Raw genomic sequence first — 15,349 nt, 5'->3', positions numbered from 1 at the left:
GTAGGTTCATGATGTCCGCTAGCATCTCAAGGTCGATGGAATCCTAGATACGATTCTTGAGCCCAGCCAGGACGTGCTAACTGTTGAGCATGCTCAAGCTTTAGAAGCAAATAGAGCAGCTTTGGAGGCAAATAAGGCGAAAGCCATCATCCTAATGACTCGTCATATGGATGATTCGCTCCAGTACAAGTATATGAACGAAGAAGAGCCTAGAAGGTTGTGGGTCTCACTCGAAGAAAGATTTGGCAACGTCCGTGAATCCCTGCTTCCTGAACTATAAGTGAGATGGCATAGCCTCCGGCCCTCCGCTTCTGTGATTTCAAGTCAGTTATTGACTACAACTCGGAAGCACTTCGCATTAAATCCTTAATGAAATTTTGTGGAAAAGATATCACAGATGCGATGTTGATTGAGAGGACTCTCTCTACCTTCCCCGTCTTTGCTTTGATGGTTGCAAAGAACTATCGAATCGATGTTACTGCAGTACGGATCATAAGGTTTCATGAGCTCATTAGAGCTATGAAAATCGCCAAAAATCATGATAACATCCTTGTGAAGAACTATAATTCGAGACCCGTGGGAACAGAGCATATTCCCGAGTCCAATTATAGTTGTGCCCCTAAGGAAGGGCTCCAAGAGCGAAACCCTAAATCTAAGGACAATTCTGGATGTTTTGATCTATATTCTCGCTCTAATGAGGAAGGTAAACGCCAAAATAGGCGGACACGAAACCGAAGAGGTCAACGTGGAAAGAGATAGAAAGGCAACGCCTCTGGCTATATATGTTGGTGGCGCCACCAACACTAAGAGCCATACAAATAATGCTTTCAAAGCGCCTCAATCAATAGAGTCTAAGCACAGAGATCGATGTATGTTCATGATATGGAGTGTCCAGTCATTGGGCACACATTTGTAGAGCTCGTGGAAATATTATCACCACCTACAAAGCATATTGTGAAGCAAGAGAAACTCACTATGTGGAACAAGAAGATCAAGAAGATGATCTAGAATGAAGGGTTGAAGACTTCAAATTTGGTTGGGATCAATAGATCGCCAATTCTGTTTTAAGTCTTTATTTTTCCAAGAGATGGAATAGGCAATTGCCAAATATTTTGTACTAAATGTCATTGGTTTAGTTTCTCTTCAAAGTAAGCTCATCCAAAGTGAGTATGATGTCTAGAAAGGTTTTGAGATAAGTGGCACTTAAGCGAGCTTTGCACCACCGACATCTCTCTACTCACCTTGTCATATTTATTTTTGAGTTACCAAAAGAAGTCAAACGACTACCTTCGTTTTGCATTAGCTAGCATTTGGATTAGATTCTCTGAATGGTTAAGAGAAAATGATGTACACCGTTGGCTTATGAATAAAATTTCGAGTTCTTTTCATTATGACTCCATTTTTGATTCTGAGCATATTACTTTGTGACTACGATGGCTGGGCCATCAGGATTAGTTCAAGGACATGGAATAGCCCAAATTCCACTTGCCAAATGGCACCTTGATTACTGTCACAAAAACGCTCTACGCTACCAGGGCGAATCAAACCCTATTGAACCATTTGAGACAACGAATTCCATGCGGGAGCATGTAGAAAACGGAAATGAGTTCCTTTGCAATACCTCTAATGATTGCAAAAAATGTGCATCTTAAAGAAGTTTATGTATCTCTCTAGTGGACTCTATGTCACCATTCGAGCTATTAAATCCAATAAAGTTATGAGAGAATATCTCTTAGATTTAGACACATATTGGCTTTGTCATGACAGGATAGGTCATCCTAGTAATGATGATCCGTCTACCAAAAACTTCACATGGACATCCATTCCTTCGAGCAAAACGAAGCATGAATTAAAGTTGATTCCTGGACTAAGTGTGACCGCCGCTGCTGCCTCTGGCACCGCCGCCATCCACCACCAGCCTAGGGCTGACACAGTCCCTATCCATGACGCCATGGATGGGGTCCATCATGGTGATGGCGCCCCAGGTGATGTTGAAATCACCAACTTTGCTTTAAATAGTGTTTCAGACGCTCATGCCCAACCAAAATCCTCATTAGTTGCTTCTAAAACCTCTCACTCATTTTACAAAGCCCGTTCCTTAGGGAAATTAGGACTGAGACCGTCCTATGCAAAGGATATGAACATAGTCATTCTGTTCTTACATAGAATCCTTGGGGATTCTATGGACTGATTCAACCAACTTGCGGATGTTTAAATATCTCATGATGTTGGTTGACACACAAACACGTTAGTCACGTGTTGTGTCATTGTCCACTTGTAAATGCTGCTTATGCTACACTCCTAGCACATATCATAGGACAACGAGCTCACTCCCCGGATCATCCTATTCAGTCAATTGGACTTGACAATGCTAGAGAGTTTACATCAAAGACTTTCGATGGTTAATGCATTGGGACTGATGTTAGACATCATATTCCCATGAACACACCCAAAAGGTCTCGCAGAAATGACTACGATGGTAGCTCAAAAATTGGTAATGTGCACCAATCTCCTTATATCCGCTTGGGGTGATGCAATATCGCATGTAGCTATGCTAATTCGTCTACGACCCACCGCCACTCAATCTATCTATGCGTTACAGCTAGTGACTGGGTACGAGTACCTCGTACTTACGCATATTTGAGTGAGCCATTAATGAGCCTCTTACGCTGCCACAGCGCACTACAATGGGTCCTCACAGACGACTAGGCAAATACGTTGGATATGAGACTCCAATAATCGTCCGCCACTTAATGCCCTTACTAAGTGATCTCTTCACCACATGCCTTGCGGAGTGTCACTTTGATAAGATAGTATTCCTGTCATTATGGGGAGATACGAACACAGGTGTTCAATAGGAACTACAGGAATTGTCGTGGTCTGTCCCCACTATGTCTCATCTCGATCCCTGTTAAAGTGACGAGATCACACATATCTGCTGCAAACATGCCAGCAAGGATGGACGTCCCTATGAGAGAACGCAGCGCCACCCTACACGAAGGTAGGCATGGCGTCAACGCCATAGAGAGTGGCACTCTAGCGTTACATGCCAAGGCCCCAGCTGGGATGTGTGGGAGGCCCGTGGGTTCGAAGAATACTTTGGCACAACCCAATCCTTTGATCATCGACACACAAAATCCGTCTCATGAATATCTTTCAGAATATGGTTATCGTTGGGGGACGCCTTAACGTCAAAACCTATTCCTGAAAATATAGAGCTCTATGAAAATTACACTAGTATACATGAGAGGTGGGATAGAAACTCCATCATGATTGATGATGTATGCGCGCATTTTATAGCGCATGAGTTTGTTGAATCCGATGATATCGAACCACACTCCGTTGATGAATGGATGCCAACGTAAAGAAATTTGGCATAAATGGAAAGATCTGATCCAGGTTAAGTTGGATTCTCTAATGAAGAGGAAGGTTTTTGAGTCAATGATGCCAACACCTCCTAATAGAAAACATATTGACTAATGGGCCTTCGTTAGAAAGTGTGATGAGAAAAAGATATGGTAATCTTGCCTTATGGCGCAAGGCTTCCCACAAAACGCCATGCAATCGACTACGATGAGACATATTCTCTCATAGTGGATGTCATTACACTCTCCCACCTTGTCAGTTTGGTAGTTTCCGAATAACTGAAGCTTACCAATGTAGACACTACGTGTCTCTATGGGGATCTAGATACAGAATATACATGAAAGTTCATGATGAACTTCATTTACCCAAGTCAAGTCGCTCTAGACCACAGAGCGCGTTTACAATAAGGTTGAAACGCTCACTAAAGTGACTACTTGATTGGGAAGGGATATGCCCACGCGTTTCCATAACAAGTTTCGGAATCTATCATGGTTCATGTTGCACATGATCTTCATTAGAAGCCCTTAAAGAATTAAGAGATCACTTGAAATCCGATTTTGAGATGAAGGATTTCGGGAGAACACGATTATGTCTCGGTTTGAAACTTTAGCATCGTGTTGATAGATGCTTAAGCATTTTGACACGGTTAAGCCTTCAAGCACCCCCATGATCATCCATAGTCTTGATTCTAAAAAGGATCCTCTTCCTCCAAAGGATGATGACGAAGATGTGCTAAAGGCAGAAATGTCTTACTTAAGTACAATAGGCGCATTATTGTACTTAGCTCAATGCACAAGACCGGACATCTCATTTGTCGTGAACTTGTTAGCTAGATATAGTTTTGCGTCAATGCAACGTTATTGGATTGGTGTAAAAGATATATTTCGATCAAGGTTCGAAAAATCTCTAGGCGCTAGTCGGGCGGCGGCTAGAGGACTAGCGCCCAGACGCCTAGTCGCGTGCCTAGGCGGTTTTAATTTTTGTTTAATTTTAATTTATTTTATACCATATAAACATATTATAGACCTAAAAAATATATATAAATACTTATTATAATTTATAAATAGCAATAATATGAATTTTCTATAAGGTAATTTATGCATGTCGAACACATGGCCTGATTTTTTTTAATTGAACACATGGCCGGATGATTCCCAGCCTATTCAAACACGAACTCACAAACCCAACAGATAACCCAAAATCTTCCAAAACTAATCTTCCAAACTCTTCCAAAACCAATTCGCACCTTCAATCTTTCAAAACCCAATTCCCAGATCACCAAAATCAATTTTCCATGAAGAGAATTTGATCAGACCAACCAAACATAAGTCCTATTCTGCTCATCATCCCAAACATCCATCCACCCACAACCAATTTCTGAAATGAAAACTCAATAACGGCGGTGAAAACATTGAGCTTGAAGAAAATGATTATGGCCACCCACATGTTCCCTCTAAATAACGTTTATGAATCATGAATCGGAGTGGTCAAGGAGCCCACGATGTCTCAACGATCGGGTATCAAGATCTGATGAGGAAGGGAGAGACATTTCAACAGCGACGCCCAGCAAAAACCAGCCGCCTAAACGCCTAGTCGCCCTCCTAGGCCGACTAGGCGGTTGCCCAAAACTCAGAACGCCCACCCCACCGACTGGCCAACTCGCGGCGGAGACCCACTGCCCAGCGCTTAGGCGACTTGGGCGGCTGAGTTTTAGAACACTGCTTTCGATACTTGAGATGTACGATTGATATGGGCTTGTTCTATCTCTACAGAGAGATGATGGATCCGGGCCCATCACATACTAGGAACGCCTCCAACACTGGCCTACGTCTTTTATCCCCATCCCAAAATGACATTAGTGTTTTGGAAGGTTTTGCTGATACTGGGTATCTCTCTGACACACACAAAGGTCATTCCCAAAATGGTTAAGTGTTCACCATAGGTAAAGACCGTGATATCTTGAAGGTCTACAGAACAGACCCTAGTCGCTATATCTTCGAACCATGTGCTATCAAAATATTATCATGAATAGATCTACCAGGAGCAAAGACTCCTTGATTCTGAGAAATACATTTGCTAAGCAAAAGTCTTAATTTAGAGTTCATATAATCTTAGAAATTCCTTTGTAAGCTAAATTGCAGAGACTTATAAGCCTATAATGATTTACTGTCTCTAGAGCTTCAGATTTAGGAATTAGAACTATATTTGTTCTGTTAATGAGGGTAAGGTCTGTTTTATTGGTGAAAAAATTAGAAACTAAATTAAAGAAAGGGTATTTTACCTGATTCCAGAATAAATGATAGAAAATTATATGAATGTCGTCAGGGCCTGGGGGCTTTTAAGGCTTCAATACTATGAACTGCTACATAGACTTCATGTAAACACTACTAGAATTCTGTTCATTTACATCATTCCAGAACCGATGTAAAACTAAATTTTGACCGATTTCTTTGTGGCTGATGTAAAAGATCCAGACATCACTTTAAGCGCGTCATAGACCGATGTCCCCGATAACGACCAACATCGCTTCTTAAACACAAATCGATGTATAATCATTACAATCATCATAATTTTGTATGTTAACTATATTTAATTCTTCATATTTTCACATTTTATGCTTAATAAAGTATATCTCGAACAATATCTAAGTGAACATTTAAATCGATTACAATTTCAGAAATGATGCCTGGAGCCCTTCTAGACATCGCTTGTTGTTTCGAAAACCGACGTGTTGTTTCATTATATACATCGCTTTTGTTTTATAAAACCAATGTTCTTTGTTTAATGATACATCAGTTTACTTTATGGTAGGTGATTTGTGCGTTGACAATAGATTACGTTTTGGTATTTAGAAATCGATGTGCACTGGTTTTGGGTACATCAGTTCTGTGGACACAATTCGATATATTGATAACATAAGACATCGATTTTCATTTTGGTACTGCTTTCTAATCTCTCAACTGACATCGTTTTCCTTGGCATTACTATTTTGTTACACTATGCCAAAAAAACGTATCAGACGACAGACAGAAACTGTTGTCTGATTTGGAGTGCCACCGTTGTAGACCGAGCCGTTGTCTGTTGAAAATTCAGACAACGGTGGAACACAGTTGTCTGAGAAACATACAGACAACATGTATGTGTTAAACGTGTTGTGTGATACTCGGCAGATGGCTCGGCAGGTGGCTCGGCAGATGCCAGGCGCAGCTGCGCAGCAGTTGCGGCGCTGCCTTCAGACATCAGTGCTAGTTTTGAAGCTGTTGTATGTTGAGCTTCTCAGACAACAGACTTTTATTTTGTGTGTTGTCTGACTGATATTCAAACTTCAGTTCTTGGACTATATCTGTTGTCTGATTAACTTTGGGACAACATAATTCAATTTCTTCTGTTGTCTGATTAACTTTGCGACAACAGAGTTTAATTGCTTCTATTGTGTGAGTGTAGATTAGAAGACAGTGATTTGTTAAAAACCGATGTATGATATGAATGATTGCAGTGTGATATGTCCCCATTTTTGGTCATTCAGACAACAGATAGTTATCATTATATCTGTTCTGTTGTCTGATTATTTGAACATATCCCATTCCTGAATTAAATTGTGCATTTGATCCATTTACATACCAAATATAAACATTGCAAACCACTAATCATTGAACCCAACATTTTAAACAAGAAAAGCATTCTAGTGCATGCCCATCTACTTGGGACATCAAAAAGCATATACATATATATCCATTGTTCCAAAACATGCAACACATGGTGCATGACAATGAGCACAAAAAAAGATGCTTTCCTTAGCAAAAATGGACCAGCAACAAGCGCGCTACTTCATGGCTCATGCACATATGTGTTGACAACAAACTTCCCCCACTCATTTCGCACTTGATCAATATCCGCTTGGGTGCATTGGTTGCTGCCTCTCCTCTCCCACTGAAATCAGTTTATTATATCAAAAGGATTAGTTAATCATTTTGCGAATAACAAGGGGCATGATCAGGGAGTAAAATTTGATCTCAAGTAAATAATCCATATAAAATTTAATGAAAAGCCAAATCAGTAAACATATATATAAACCTTGTACATTGAAGTAATGGTTGGTTTTCATAGGCATAGCTAGACTTTCGACAACATACAAATTCGAGTTCACAAACCCGAGTAAAAGGGTAATCAGATAAAAGAATTAGACTTAAAACAAATGAAAAGTTTACCCATACTTTGATTCGAAAGTATGAGAGATCAGCTTTTTCATTAGCAAAAACTGAAATTGGCATCAACTTAACATGTAAAGTCTCTTTACTGTAAGAAAACTCTTGTAGGAAAAAAAAGGGAAAATGACCAACTGTGCACAGCTAAAAGATTTTGTTCAGATCAGAAAGTCATTGCCCAGGCTTTTGGTAAATGGCCAAGGCTAAAACGTCATAAGTACTTAAAAGCCAAGAGCATCTATTAGTTATTAATACAGGCAAACCTTCATTGAGTGATCTATTTTTGAGTTCGTAAACTCATAACTTCAATGTAGCTGTAGTCAAAGAACGAAGCTTTGCTTCAAGTGAATTCCACAATTGAGAAGCTTTGTTTCAAAACGTAGTGCAGGGTAAATCAAAAATCAGTTTCTTTTTTTTTTTTTTTTTTTTTTTGCAAGGCAGGAAAGAAGTCAGCAAGTATGTTGAACATGTATATCAGCAGTCATAAAATTCAAAAAGGGTGTAGAAAAGAGAAAGAAAAGAACTTTGTTTTAATATAGGCCCAATAATGAAAGTTTTGGTTCCAAGTTTGACTCAACGAACGTGACACAAGTGTATTTCAAATCAGACTTTTCATACCAAAACACAACGTCATATGTACCAAATTGAAAACTTGATACGAGAAAGCATTTAAGGAAAAGAGTAAAATTGAGGATATAATTTGGTGTGCACAGAGTAGAGAATTTCTGTAAGTATGGCTCAAATGCTAGTTTCAAATCAGCTTTTCACTTGAGCACCAACTTTTAATAGGCAACGACATGATGCAGCTTTATTTGCCGTAAAGCTTTGTAAGAAGAAGACACAAAGAATATTATAGTTTATGTTCATACTTCAAAGAATTCCAGCAAATTATGAAACAGAACTTTAACATAACAAATCTTTTCTGAGGAATAAGTACTTGAGACTCTTGTGATCTTGAGACTCTTGTGATCACAAGAGTCTCAATACTTATTCACCCAAAAAGATTAGAATTTAACCATAAAAAAAAATGCCTTACTCTGATTTCAGTTTTTAACCACCACCTTAGTCATGACTCAAGGTTGGGTTGTGACACGCCTTTTCAGTTATGAGATCCGATACGCAAGAGCACAATTTTTTTAATGGGAAGACCTGAAAAGAAAGTCCATTAAGAAAACCAGGATCTTGTGATTGACTAATATGGGTAATCAAAACAAGCTCTATGTGCCTAACCATACCATTCTTCATACTCAGATATATCATTTGTATTCTACTTATAACTTAAAAGACGGTTTTTTTTTTTAACTTTATAACTCACTAGACTACCTAAAAAGTAGTCTTGCTGTTCATTTTTCACATTACTTAAAAGAAAAACTCGCTCGAATAAGAATCTTAGTCTTTAACCAGAGCCATGCAAAAGGTACCAATGACAATGAATATGTACCCTAAATGGTTGATTCAATGACAAAGTAAGAAGATAATGAAAACAAATTTGAACTGAACCAAAAGCAAGAAAAAAGACCTAACCTTCTGGGATCCCTTGCCCAATCAATCTCGCTTTTCGACCCGTCTGCTTAAGAGTTTCAGTCATGGTCTTCAGAGGTTGCAGCTAGAATCCTAACGACTTGGGTGTTGAGGTCCGCCTCTACACTTTTAACCCCTAAAGGAAAAGCCCATTAAGCATAAGATAATTGCTACTGATGAGAGGCAAAACAACAAAAAATTATAGTATAATTTAGTAGCTCAAAAGTCTCACCATCAACAACTTGTAGCATTTTCTTGAAAGCCTTAACACAACCCTCACATTTCATATCTACCATGTACTCTGTCTGTTACCAACCAAAACCAACAGTTCAGATTTTCAGCAAGATCAGCAAACCCTTAATTTTCATAACTAAAAAACGCCAGCATAGATAACTGTTTCCTCTGAAATAAACATCAAATCTACTCCAGCCCAGGAAACTCATATCCTAATCAAAATTTCTCAATAGAAACAGATGCAATTTGTTATAGTTAAACCAAAAGAAAGTAAATTCTTGAAGGTTGGAAGTTACCAGTAGCTCTGGCAATACAACATCATTCTGCAGTTGAAAAAGAATAAAATTTGCAGAATCAGTAAAGAAAAGTTAAGTACTTGAAGATTTACAATAGAAACCATCAATGAAATTTAAGTAAATCGACGAATCAGATTAAACCCATCAAAGAATGAATAGAAAACAAAGAAGGGTGTGAGAATTGCAGTGAGACCTGAAAGGAGGGCTTCCGTTCCGATGTGGGAGCGTTCATGTGGAGAGCTGAGGGAGAGTGGGTAAGGCTTGTAGCGAGGAACAGAAGATTTGGGTTTGGGGAGGAGGAGGAGAGAAAGGAAAGCTTTGGAGTTTAGGGAATTGGAAAGATTGAGAGGAAGAAGAGGCATGGGCGGCCGGTAATAGAGAGGCAGCTATGGCACTAGCCACGGACCTCAGAAATGCCATTTTAGCTTTTTTTGTATTTGGTTTTCGAAACTGGAAAGATCGAAATAGTGACAGCAGTTTTAGAGAATCAATTATACTAACTTGATGCCAGCTCAAGTAGACCAGGCATGACATAAAATTAAGTGACATTATAACATATAAAGGTTAAGGATTCTATGAGAAGATAGTGAAAGTTTATTCAAGTAGCCGCGGCATGATAGAACAAAAAAACAGAATGTATATGTAAGAAGAATTACCGCTCCCAAACGTGCTTTGCCCTTCACAATGCAATAGGGGATCTCCATCTTTCTGCATAAAGCAGGGAGCCATACAACCAACTCAATTGGATCGACATCATGAGCGATAACCACAAGCTGGGCCTTGTTCTGCAAATAAATGCATTATATAAAATGTCACTCAAACAGAATCAATAATAAGGAAATACAACATTAGTAGAAGGTAGAGAATAATAGGCTTCTTGGCTTCAACAGTCTTTCCTTCAGTCTCTGCCTGAGCCCTTTTCAAAAGACGCTCCTTCTTCTCTGCTTTGTCTTCAGGCCTGTACTTCAGAAGCATCTTGAACTGGCTTGTTGCTACAGGCAAGCCAAAAACAAATGGATATATTAAATCGAGTAGTCCAGACTAGTGGAACCAACATCAATCTTGCTCCCCACAAAAACAAGATGAAATAGAACATATATAGAATATTATAAACACTAGCATCAACTCACATGAACATGTTTACCATAACCCTGAATTTTAACAAGGGCATAGAAATACAATTGCAATGAACTTTGGAAAAGAAACTACCAGGGGAGAAAACTTATTACGAAACAGTGGAATTATCTAGCAACAGCACTGAACAATTCACTCTACAGAAAACAAAACAAAAATGCCTACACAAGTATTGGGAAGAAAATGCAAGTATAGTAGAGCAAATTCAAGCATAGTTGGTTCCAGCATCAAAACACTGATCAGACTTCTGACAATTTGATATTTGGCAAAGCAACAGTACCGAAAACTCACTCTTCCAACATAACAACACACATGAATTGAATACTCAATCACAAATTAACAGCAAAATGCAATCTAATCCATTATACTAAGATAATAATTATGTGCGAAACATGCGAAACAAAAAGAACAGGATGGAATACATACCAAGGTTCTTATCAATTGTCTTTGTGAACTGGTTGAGAGATGATGGAATTCTTCTCCTTTTTAGTTTCAGGCCTTCATCTTCATTCAAAATATCATCCTAACTAGAACACATACCCAATACCAGGCAACACCAATCAAGAAACAGATACACATACCCAATACACCAACCAACTCTAACCAGAACACAATATTTTAATCCCAGTTTCTACAGAAACCCAACTTTCAATTCTAGATCTGTTTCAAGTCTAGAAACCCAACTTTCAATTTCTACAAAATTGCTAATGTAAGGAAATTTCGTTACCGAAATTGAATCTGAATGCAGAGAGTAGGCGGACGAAATGGGTGGAGGACCTTACGCAGTCGTTTCGCTCTTCCTTTTCCCAAACCCTAATCTTGTTGCTTGAGCGCCGCTGTTTTGATCTCATCGTCTTAGATGTCTCGGCCACGAACTCACGAGATTTGTTGGAGTTTTGAAGACCCAGCCTTCATTTCCGTTGATGAGCTTATTCTTCCCACTACGGAGAACCTGTAGAGCAAATAACCTCCTTTTTCAGTACACAGAACCCTCCTCTTACAGATCGAACCTGAAATCCTCCTTTACGAATGGAACCCCAATCTCAAGTCGAGAGAGTAGAGACAGGAGAATCTCCCGCATCTTGAAAACCGAAAATCGAAGATCGAAGAAAAGAGAGGTTAGGGTTTGCGACTCAGAGAATCGCAGAGAGAGAAGTGAAATGAGAGAGGGGAAGTGTGAATTTTTTTTTTTCTTTGTCCGAGTAGATCGAACCTAGTCGAGTGTTTTCAGAAGATGGTGTTTTGAGAAGATGGGCTTCCAGAAGAAGATGGATTCGATTCTTTAAGAGAAGAAGAAGATGGTGCTTTCAGAAGCTAGAAGATGGGTTTTGCAGTTTTTTTGGAAGACTAGCTAAGTCTTGAAAACGGCTAGGTGTGAGACAATGTGCATAGATAGAGGCGCATTAAATGTAATTTTTTACATTGTATAATCAATTCAGACAACGCATAAATGAATTTTGGTTGTCTAATAGTCTACACCTGAAATTTAGAGACCCAACAAGCAAGTCTCCCGCCTAGCTAGTGCGAATTACAAACTCAATTCTCCCGCCTAGGATTGCCATCTCACATTCACACAACAGAAATAGTTCATTCTGTTGTAGGAGCTTACAAGCATTTCACCCAAAAATTGACCGTTTTAGGGGTAATGACTCTCATTTTAAGGGACATCTATTTTTCTTCCAAACTTGCACAACACAAATAAAAAATGTGTTGTATGATAGTTTGCAATTTACTCTCATACAACGGATACAACTATACTGTTGTACAAGTTGAGTCAAAATTTTGAACCAAATTTGAGCAAGGTGGGAGGGAATTTCTTTTTTCATTCAGACAACAGACAAATCCTTAAAACTGTTGTACAATAATCTTGGACCCAAAAAAATTGATGTACGACCTCCTTATGCAACGCCAATCTCATTAAACCTGTTGTGTGAAGCAGTTTCAGTGATCACACAACGGAAATTTTTTTTTCGTTGTCTAAAAAGTGTAGTGTGATGCAGTTTTTGGCATAGTGTTATACTTTTATATACTTCACTTCATTTTGACAAGCATAATGTGCAAAGTTTGCATCTAGCTGCTGTTGGGAAAAGAAATGCATTCCCATCATCCAAAAATTGAGGCTTTCCATTAATTTCTTTTCAAATTCATGATTCAACATAATTCACAAAATAAAACCTCAAAACTTACAAAGGCTAGCCTAGACATTTGATCCAGTTTTAGAATTCTTATATGTAGCCACTTTAGTAAACCCTATTGGAAATATTTCAGTGTTTGGAGCAACAACACAATACTCAAGAAGGATCAGTCTCAATAACCTTGAACTTGACACTCCTCATTCCTCCTCTCACAATCAAGAGATTACCCTTCCTCACTAGGGTGTAGGCCTCCAGGAAATAAGCTGCAACATATCAGAAGAGTACGTAAAGTATAATCAATTAGCAACTTCTGGTCTCTGCCTACTGAATGAAGTATAATCATGAAGAAATAAGTGCAAAAAGGAAGCTAAAGTAAACCTGAGCACTGAAAGACTTAAGGGGGGTCCTTATCTTCCTTGAATTTTTTCTTGAATCCACGGCGACCAAGGTTGGTGTTTGGCTCCAATTTTGTTGCAGCTGGTCAACAGTCTCTTTTCTTGCGCGGGCGTGCCAGCACCGTTCGGGTGCGGTCGTCGGGGGTGTCCCTTGACCTGACTTCTATCAAGCGATTGTAGACGAGGAGAGCACCAACCTCGTCGTGGGATTCTTTCTGCCTCGTGGTGAGGACTTTGCTGAAGTTTCTTCTTGATAACACAATCGATACTCAATATTGTAGATCGAGCAGAGCGACATCACCGGGAAATGTTGAGATCTTGCTAAAGCGTGACTTTAGCTTGGCTGAGTTGCTAGGGCGTTACCCTTGCTTGGCTGGTTCTGTAACCGTTGTGGTCGCGGCACTACCGTCGGCTCCCGAGGAGACTAGGACCGAAGTACGTTGACAGAGGGTTTGGTGGCACTGAAAGTCGGCTTCTGAGAAGACTAGGACTAGGAGTGTGATCACCGCTAAGAGAAAGAGAAGGAGAGGAGTTGCTCTTAGAGAGGTTTGCTCTAGAGAGAACTTAGATCATCTTAGAGATGTTGTTGTTGTATGTGAATGTGTGTCTTAGAATGAGAAGAGAAGGTGTTTATATAGGGAAGAAAAAGAAGAGTGAAATGATGAGTGGAAGAAAAATAATGAAAGTGGAATATGAAAGTGATTTGTAAAATATGGAAAAGATAGAGAAATGATGAAATGAAAGCAAGGCATGAAGGTGCAACAACATGGAAGTGATGATGATCTATTAAAGAGATTGTCTTGAAAAATATATCCAAGGAAAAGAAGAAAAGCATCTAGCTTTCTTCATGTGGGTAGGAAACATGAACATGTGAATATTGAGCTGGTTTTAGGTCAGTTTCTGCCCCTTTATTCCTTCAATTATTTCTCCAACAAGACTTCAGAATGAGCTTTCGACTTCTTCATAAAAAATGTTCCACTATGAGTGTAGATCACCCTGGTAAAATTTCAGATTTTTATTCCATGTGGTTGGGCCGAAAATGCTGCTGGACCTCTTACAGGTCCAGTTTTCCAGTTTTGCTTCTGTAGAAAATTGGGCTGATTGTTTGAAGGCCTTCCACTCAAAAAAAACTCTTGCACTCTTCATAAGAAATGATCCTTGGGCTGTCTAGAATGGATCTGGAAAGTTTCAGCTTATTTCAAGTTCATTTGGTCAGGCGGCCGCCCCTCCTTCCTTGTTTAGCTCGGTTTCTCCTAGCCGAAGTAGGAAAATGCGCTAAAGTTGACTTTTCATGTTTCCATGCTTCCATAGTAGGCTTTATTTAGCCTCTAAATATATATTTCAAGCTTGTCGACAATATATAGCTTGAGCCACTGACATTGGCTCAATTTCTCCAACACATGCATTGTCAGGCCAAAATATTCATTTTGGGTCCAAACAGTTGGCAAGCTTAACTCTCTTGCTGGCTTCTTTAGTTGTTGCATTCAACAGATAATCAGGCACAACTAGTCGGTGAGGAGCAGGGGGCTTCTTGCTCAGAACCTTGTCATGTTTCAACAGATCTGCGCAAAAAAAAAAAAAAAAAATTAATAATGCTCATGTCTTGCAACTTGAACTGATACAGCGAGTATAATATAAGACTCAAATACATCCAACCACAGAAGTTTGGTACCTAGATCCTTTCGGTTAGCTACATATTTAAGCTGATTACTTCTCAATAAAAACAAATTTCTAAATCCAAATAAACTGCCAAATAAATTTCCAAGTTCAACAGATGTGTAAAACTTTTGGTTAGCTACATATTTGCCAAATATATATAAACTATGCCATGTTGAAAACTTTCTCTACGGTAACTCCTTCACAGTGGTTGATAATAAAACCAGTATCAATAATTTGAGATTAAAACATGGTGACATATGCCAAACTAATAGTAATAAATGAACTTCATATATATATATATATATATATATATATATATATATATATATATATATACTATAGAAAAGTCAAACTAATAGAACATATGCCTAAGATTAAAAGTAGACAGGTATCATATGCTTACC

General features: G+C 38.9%; 1 long non-coding RNA gene across 6 annotated transcripts; it reads right to left on the bottom strand.

Moving 5' to 3' along the window:
• Window positions 1-6,991: 6,991 nt before the first annotated feature.
• LOC133712387 (uncharacterized) lies at window positions 6,992-12,176 on the bottom strand. Of its 6 annotated transcripts, none has more exons than XR_009847353.1 (8): window positions 11,534-12,176; window positions 11,183-11,283; window positions 10,279-10,614; window positions 9,623-9,649; window positions 9,325-9,397; window positions 9,096-9,228; window positions 8,608-8,720; window positions 6,992-7,296 (listed from the first exon to the last, which is right to left on the bottom strand). It is a non-coding gene; the product is annotated as an uncharacterized LOC133712387 (long non-coding RNA). The 6 variants fall into 6 exon arrangements; XR_009847354.1 differs by having other exon boundaries at window positions 11,183-11,279; XR_009847352.1 differs by having other exon boundaries at window positions 11,539-12,176.
• Between the last annotated feature and the right edge of the window lie 3,173 nt (window positions 12,177-15,349).

The sequence above is a fragment of the Rosa rugosa genome, chromosome 5, assembly GCF_958449725.1.
Source record: "Rosa rugosa chromosome 5, drRosRugo1.1, whole genome shotgun sequence".
NCBI classification, from domain to species: Eukaryota; Viridiplantae; Streptophyta; class Magnoliopsida; order Rosales; family Rosaceae; genus Rosa; species Rosa rugosa.
The sequence above is the reverse complement of the archived record's forward strand: the minus strand, read 5'-3'. Positions and strand labels throughout refer to the sequence as shown.